At 29.8% G+C, this 8,472-nt stretch overlaps 1 long non-coding RNA gene across 1 annotated transcript; it reads right to left on the bottom strand.

Moving 5' to 3' along the window:
* Positions 1–4,344: 4,344 nt before the first annotated feature.
* LOC149056474 (uncharacterized) lies at positions 4,345–4,936 on the bottom strand. Its single transcript, XR_016191670.1, has 2 exons — positions 4,665–4,936; positions 4,345–4,605 (listed from the first exon to the last, which is right to left on the bottom strand). It is a non-coding gene; the product is annotated as an uncharacterized LOC149056474 (long non-coding RNA).
* Positions 4,937–8,472: the final 3,536 nt, after the last annotated feature.

Below are 8,472 nucleotides of genomic sequence, written 5' to 3'. Positions count from 1 at the left end.
TTTTGGTTTTTGGATATTTATTATTAATTGTTTACGTGTATATTATTTACAGTTTGAACACTTGAAATTAAATTTTATTTAAAAATATTAGAATGAATTATGCATGGGACGGTTTTATATTAATTGTAGTTCTGGATAAACAATCAATGAATTTGGGCCACACTGTGGTGCTGGATTGGTGGAAAGTACTATTTTCTGAAATTTAATTTTAAAAATATCATAGAACAATAACAACATACAACCAAATCCAAATGTATGGTAAGCACATTTACTGTCCCAAAACGTGATAACAGACACAAAAAAAAAATCACGGTAAAAGCAATACATTCCTCGCCCCACTCAGAATCTAAAAATACAAACTTAACGTCTACTGAAAAATAAGATAAATATTATCAAATACAATGCTAAAATCTAAATTTTAAATGTCTAAAAATAGGTAGTAAAAATGATTCATTTGGATTTTTTTACAAAACGAATACGCCGCGCGCCGTAGTGAACAAAAAGCATTATAAATTTTGATTATACTTTTTAAAAATACAAATGTGTGAATCAACATTAGAAATAACAAAAAAAACAAAACAATACCTATGCTTAGCTAATTAAAAGCGAATACGCGTAAGTTTTTCAATTACTTGCCCATTAAGGTATCATGAATATGAATCGAAGACGCAGTTCAGTTCGCCAATCACAAATATTGCACTAATTCCCTTTATAAATAGTTTATTTATAATACCTACTGTCTAAATGTTAACATATAAATGTAATAATTTACAATTTACATTGGTTTTTAAAAAATCCATATTACTTGTTTTAAGTGTATCATAGTATATTATAAATCTAAATTAGGGTGAGGTCATACAAAAAAGGTTAAGAACCACTGATAATTGTCTGATATTAATTACATATATAATATATACAGCTATATGCATTATAAGAACGTACGCGTATTTACCTATATTATATTGACACGGTCCCGCGTAATAGCCGTTTGAATTCAAACGGCCTTTGCGCGGAAACCCGCGCTATCACTTCTCTGTTCAACCGTCAGTCGACGACGGCCGACACCGACACGCGATAAGCGCGCCTGGAAATGTCGACCGTTCGTACCGCGAACCGGCTCGTCGCTGGTAGCAAATTAGTTCTGCGAGCTGCGACCGCGCTTGCAGTGACAACCAACACACACCCATAGTTCTCGCACGTGTCGTACCCTCCCATATAATTGTGCTTTCTTTTGTGTCTCCTTTTTTTTTCACACCTTCGTTTTTTTGTTTCGTTGTAGTTTTTCTTATTTGCAAATAAACAAGTCAACCACCGCACTTCTGCGACTCAAAGAGTGTGTTCTTTTTCTTTATTGTGTAACACTCTTCCACACTTACCTTTGTGGGATCCGTCCAGGACCGCCACAATATTAATAGGACGTCAAACTCACATGTGTTGTCTCCATCGTACAAGTGCGTAGCATAGCAAATTTTACGCTTAGCAGATCACGATTATCTCCGTTAATTTAAAATTTAGAGTGATTGCCCTATTATAGAAATTAAAGACAAGATTATTACCGAGGGCATCTCATAGAATTTTTATTATATTTTAATTTTAAACTGAATTATGACTATTTTAAAATTGTAAATTATTTTTATATCTAAAAATACTCATAACTTGGTTTAAAATTAAAATATAATAGTAATTAATAATCTTGCCTTTAATTTTTATAATAGGTCAATTCACTCTAAATTTTAAATTAACGGAGATAAACGTGATCGGCTGAGCGTAAAATTTGTAAAAAAGTAAAAAACTTAAAAAATTATAAGGATAAAAAAATATTTAAAAACATAATTTTTTAATAAAAACGTTGCTTTTTTAACGACATGAAACTTTGTAAAAAAATATTTTCAAAAACATTGATACTTTTTGAAATAATGAGTGGTTCATGATAAAAAAATCATCCTGTATTTTATTGTATAATTTGACGTACTTATGTTGTTATTGTATATATGTATATACATTTATTAAATTATAACATATTTATTAGTAATTAAGTCAGGCACGTAACTAGACATATTTCTATAAGAGGGCCAATATTTTTTGGCCCCTTTCTGTTTTTTGTACCCAATACCACTCCTCTCCTTATCAGACAATATCTATAAAAAATAATACTACATTTCACAATGTATTGTCTGTATGAGTTAAGCATTATATTTTTGTTATTTATTAAATATTAATATAGGTATACAATATACATCTTAAAAAACTAAACTATATTAGGACAAGTCGTTTATTTCTAGGTTCGCTGCTTAGTGCTAAGTCTCTAACTCGATAGATAATAATATTATATTGGGACATACAGGGCGGGAGTGGGAAAAAAATTTAGGCCAGGAAAATTAAGTTCCTCCAGGCCACCCAAAATTTTCATCTCCTGGTTAAAAATAGTATTTTATCTAATTTTGTATGTAAATATACGTATATAGGCAGGAAAACAACAAATAGGTAAGTAAAATTATATATTATAGAGTATGTATTTTACAGATAAAACAATTAACAAAACTATAAAACCGAAATAAAATTAGGTACACAAACCAAAATAATAATAAATCATAATATGTTCTAATGAAATTAAAATAAATATAGCAACTTACAAAGAATAAACTATTTTAGCTTTAGATATAATTATAATAATGGCTTTATTATAATTTAAAATATCAAAATAATTAAGAAATAATCAATTAAATTCGATTTCGTCTTCGTATATAGATAAATAAAATCTTTCATTATCATTACTCTGCATTATTTATTTCTATCTATACTTTAGGTAAACGGGCCATTTAGCTTCCAGGCCACCGGGAATTTTCAGTATCCTGATGGGCCACTCCGCCCCTGGGGACATATCATTTTGTTAGGCATGTTTATTTTATTATACGATTACCGTATTGGTCCACTATTATAAATAGTATTGTCTGTAGTTGTGTTTATTAAATGTGCGTTCGATACCCGTATTTGGCATTCCTAGATTTCAATTTATTAATAGACGTCTTATTGTCTATCTTGTATAGTTGACGAATATTTTTAAAATTTTGGAATTTAATTTTTGTTATACGATCGTTAACTTAACTATATTATGGAGCACCATGTATACATTTAGGATTTAACCGGCTTGGGACAATATTACACACCATAAATTTAACCATATTTAAAAATAAAAATCAAGGGGGCCAGTCTAAGGCCACTGACATTTCTTAGGGGGCCAGGCCCCCTAAGGCCCCCCCTTGGCGACGTGCCTGAATTAAGTAGTAATATATGTAAAACAAATTACAAATACCTACTATTATTTTTTTTAAGTAAAAAAAATTAAACTAGGTGTTGTAACGTTCGAAATTATACCCACGTACACACATCACACCAGGATCGTCAATTTGTATCATAAATATATCTATTCAGTATTCTAGTGGGTATATGATGTTCCCTCCGTTGGTTGGTGATATGACGATAACACAGCCGTGCTGCAACGAATGGCTCTTAGCAGGAAAAATTTTTTGTAGAATCCATGACGTCAAATCTCATGAAACTGTGATAAGACGGACTATGATAACAATGATAACGAGAATATCAATGTTTTGTTTTTCAAACTTCAACTGAAAGTCTGAAACTTGATGACCTTGCCAGATGATACGATCTTGGTGGGAAAATACGATAATTTAAAGTTTGGTACGATCCCCCACCAAACCATTAAAAATAATAATACTACCTATTAAAATAAATGTTTATTAATAGCAAAATAGTAAATTGTAATATAATATTATATAATATTATTTTTATTTTATAAAATGGTATATTAAAGTATTTTACTATACTATTACCTCTCTGCAAATAAGTAAATAGGGAGTAACGACTATTTTAATAGCAATTATTATTTATAATTAGCAAGAGCAGTACTATTTTATTGATCTTAATCAGTCAGTTCTCAGTTCTTCCATCGTTTGCCTATTGTTAAATCATATTTTATGTTGTATTAAATTATTAATTCTTTTAAAATGAACAGTGAAACTAAAGATAATCCTGATAATCCAAAAAGGGTGAGAACTCCGGAACATATTAAACGATGAAGAGGAGATAGGTAAACTAATTTATTACTACATTGTTGGTGTTGTATACAGGTGGTCTGGCTCAGAGAATACAATTATTGCTGGTAAATATTTGACTTAAATAAAAGTAGATACATAAATATTCTTAGAGTTGTATATTATAATTGTAACCAAAATGTATAACTGACCAATAGATATTCTCCCCATATTTATATCAAAATAACTTACCTCTTAAGTTTTAGTGGTTATAAAAATGGGTATTAACAAGTTTAAATATTGAATGATTTTAATTAATTGTAGTTACAAAAATCATTAATTTGCCCAGCCTTGGTAAATAGTACATACAGATTCAAAATATGATAAAGTAAAAAAAAATTAACTTATTAGGTACCCAGAATATTTATCTACCTACTTTAATTTAACGCTCACATAATGAATACTTTATAAAAATAAAACTGATCCAGTCATCGACAGTTTCACAATAAAACACAAAAAACACAACATTTCTCCAGGTACTTATATCGTTATCCTAGGCAGAATTAAACAATATTAGACACAAATAACAAAATTACCAAGTACGATATTTACCAGCAATAATGGTATTCACTGAGTCAGAGCACATACATACAACACCAACAATGTAGTAATAAATTAGTTTACCTTCTATATTTTCAAAATGTAACAATTTCGTCTCAATATTTACATTATGTATACTCTGTAAATGAACAATCAATCCAGACATTGATGAAAAGGATTTCAGACATAACGAACATAATGATTGACGCTGTACATTTTTCATCAAATGGCTTTTGACATGCTGAATCAAAACCTTTTTTAAGTCAAAAGTTTCGTTACAATCATTGCATGTGTATAAGTTACGTTTAATAACTTTATGACGTCATGGATTCTACAAAAAATTTTTCCTGCTAAGAGCCATTCGTCTGCTGCAAGCCCTCTCCCACTGCCGCGATCTCGAATAATTATAACCGACGCGAAAACAATTATAACTTAATATGAATATGGGCCAATATTTTTTTTGTCTTGTTTTTGTCACCGTACTCGACGCATGTACACGGAACCAGCTCCACGTGCAAAATATATTTTATTTGGATATCGTTCTAAAGAACGATATGGAGTAAAACCTCAACACATCTCCGGTGCACGGTGTTTAGGTGACCTAAATCGATTAGCAACATGGTGCAATAGCTGGAAAATACACATAAACGCTTCAAAAAGCTCAGCAGTCATTTTTAGTTTACGTCGCTATTCCACTCCACCACCTCTAAGATTCGGTAACGATTCCATACCTTGGCAGTCTTCTGTCAAGTATCTTGGTGTCACGCTAGACAAGAGGTTAACCTGGGGGCCTCACATAGCTTCTAAATTACAACAAGCATACCAGCGCCTCTCAATGTTATTCCCTATCCTAAACAAAAAATCAGTTATACAAAAAAAATGCTCAATATTAATTTACAAGCAATTATTACGCTCACTAATTACCTATGCTTGTCCTATCTGGGGAAACTGCTCAGCGACACACTTAAGAACAGTAGCGGATCTGAAATTCTGAAGATCATTTGAGGAGGGGGGCGAATTGGTATCATACATTGATAGGTAATAACAAAGACGTAACTGAATACATATTCCCCATTATCATATTAAAAAAAATACCTTTTTTGTACCTATCATTTATCAATAAGTTTAATGCTATAGATAGCTATGAGTGCTATGACTTATGAATTTCGTGTTCATTTTATCATACGGCGCTATAATTTAAGTAAAAAAATTCCCTAGGGAGGGGTAATCGCCACGTCACCCCCCTCAAAGCCACCACTACTTAAGAAAAATACAAATTTTCCAAAACAAAGTATTAAGAATCATAACATACGCAACGAAAATCTACATAAAGACCTCCGAATCATCAAAATTCAAGATCATATAAAAGCTCTTGCTAAAAATTTCCATACTTCACTCCACAAATCAACTGGCTCAATACACTTCAATTTACACATACGTCCACCACCTCAAAGACGTCTAAAACGCGGTCGCCCGCAAGATCTTATTCGATAATGCTATTAAATAACTGTTGTCACTACTGTAATTATCGCTCTTAATTGTAATTGTAATTACTTATATTATCATGTTAAAAATTAGTCAAAATAATTAATATTATTTATATGTTGTATTAAAAAAAATTGTTTTTTCTACATAATTATTATAATAATAATACTTAAATAAACATATATTATGTTTTAATCTAAAATATTTAAGTACATTTTTCAATTATGTGTGATCGGTGTCGGCTTTTGTGATGGCTTTGCACACCAAAGACCCCTGGAGCATTTATTTTAAGGTATCCCATACTCGAAAAAATCGTAATAAACTAATCAAAATATAATGATAAGCCATGATAAATTTTTTAGATATAGAGCCATAGAAGCATAAGTACTTTGAGAAAATATTTAAAATACTATTTGGAATACTTTCACTGAAGTACTTTACAAGACTGGCTTGGTATTGGTGTAGTGCTGAACTTCTGAACAAAAATTGATTTTTTATTTTAATGTAACTATTTAAATTTCGAAAATATGTGTAGGCAGTATATTATGTATTATGTTATTATAATATTATATTATTTAATATTTTCTTAGTTTGAATAAGAAAAAAATAATTTAATATCACTTACCTCAGTGTCACTGTCAAATGCTCTTCAGCCGTAATTGCATTTCGAAATGATGTATTTTTTACATTATTTTGTTATTATGTATTTATTTTTTTGGTAATATATTCACGTATAAATTTCAAAAGTTCATCAAACGATGTTATGGACATCCGATAATAATCAAAAAATTGAACTGGAAATTTTCTTAAATTTTCAAAAAATAATGAAAATCTTTGCGATTTTTCACGATTAACATTTAGTGGATGAACCCAAAATTTACGTCGTAGGGGCTCATTTAGTAGTCCAAGTGCTTCCGCAACACAAACAGCTTTTATTTTTTTATTCATTTTTAATATTCAAGTTTAATATTATACAGGGTGATTATTTCATCACGAACCACTCATTATTTCAAAAAGTATCAATGTTTTTGAAATTTTTTTTTTACAAAGTTTCATGTTCTAAAAAAAACAACGTTTTTATTAAAAAATATATTTTTAAATATTTTTTACTTTTTTTATGACAACCTAGAGTTTTAATTTCATTTTCCGAAGCAGAATATTTTTCTCAGTATTTTAATACGTAAAAATCGAATTTTGGACGAGTAGTTTATGAGTAAAAGTTATTAAAGTTTATAGAAGTGAAGTGGAGTGATACGGGGTTACCTCGCAAAATGTTTGTCCACTACTCCACTTCTCTAAACTGTAAATACTTATAACTCATAAACTACTCGTCCAAAATTCGATTTTTACGTATCAAAATACTGAGAAAAATATTCTGCTTTGAAATATGAAATTAAAACTCTAGGTTGTCATTCAAAAAAGTAAAAAACTTAAAAAATTATAAGGATAAAAATAGTTTTTTAATAAAAACATTGTTTTTTTTAACAACATGAAACTTTGTAAAAAAATATTTTCAAAAACATTGATACTTTTTGAAATAATGAGTGGTTCATGATAAAAGAATCACCCTGTATACCAAAATTATTAAAATAATAACTAGAGTAGGTATGTTCACTCAAAGTGCACTTGTGAACAAATGATCATAACAACTTCATAATTCATATTAGGTGTATAGGTGGACATTTTTAAAAGGGTGAAAAGGGTAACCATTTACGCGGCAAACCGCAATAGTGTGCCGACAATGTCCGGACCGGTTTATAATGAGCGTTTTCACCGGTCCGGTGAAACCGTAGTAGTGTGGCGTGGCCTTAAGTTAGTTATTTTTAAAAAATTAATCGAGAATTGGTTCAAAGTTCAAATCTGCATTTTAGATTCTGAATGAAGTGATGAATGTATTGATTTTACAATGATGTGTGTTTTTTTTTTTTTTTTGTTTTTGTGTCTGTGTACAGCATAACTAGTCGAAATAATGCTTCGATTTCAAACTTTGGGGATGGTTTCCGATGTAAAATTGAATATCATCCTTGGTGCATTATGCATTATACAGGTCAAAAGTAAACATTTTCCAACATTTTTCAAAATCGAGAAAAACAAAAAAAAAAATGACAGAAAAACGGAAATTTTTACGCAAAATCAGTTTGACCAAATTGATTTTTTTATATGGTTGTAATTCAAAAACTAATCAGTAATCACTGTAAATACTTGAAATTTTCACCAAATGTTTATGGTAGTGCTATCTATATACAGTTTAATTTTCAAATTTTTTTGACTTTTTTTAGTTATTTATAGAACACTGAAATTTTCGACTTTTTTGATAATTTGTCATAAAGTATGA

This window comes from Diuraphis noxia, unplaced genomic scaffold (assembly GCF_037042655.1).
Source record: "Diuraphis noxia isolate RWA-SAM2 unplaced genomic scaffold, SU_Dnox_SAM2 contig0004, whole genome shotgun sequence".
Lineage (NCBI taxonomy): Eukaryota > Metazoa > Arthropoda > Insecta > Hemiptera > Aphididae > Diuraphis > Diuraphis noxia.
This window is presented reverse-complemented; position numbering and strand designations above follow the sequence as displayed.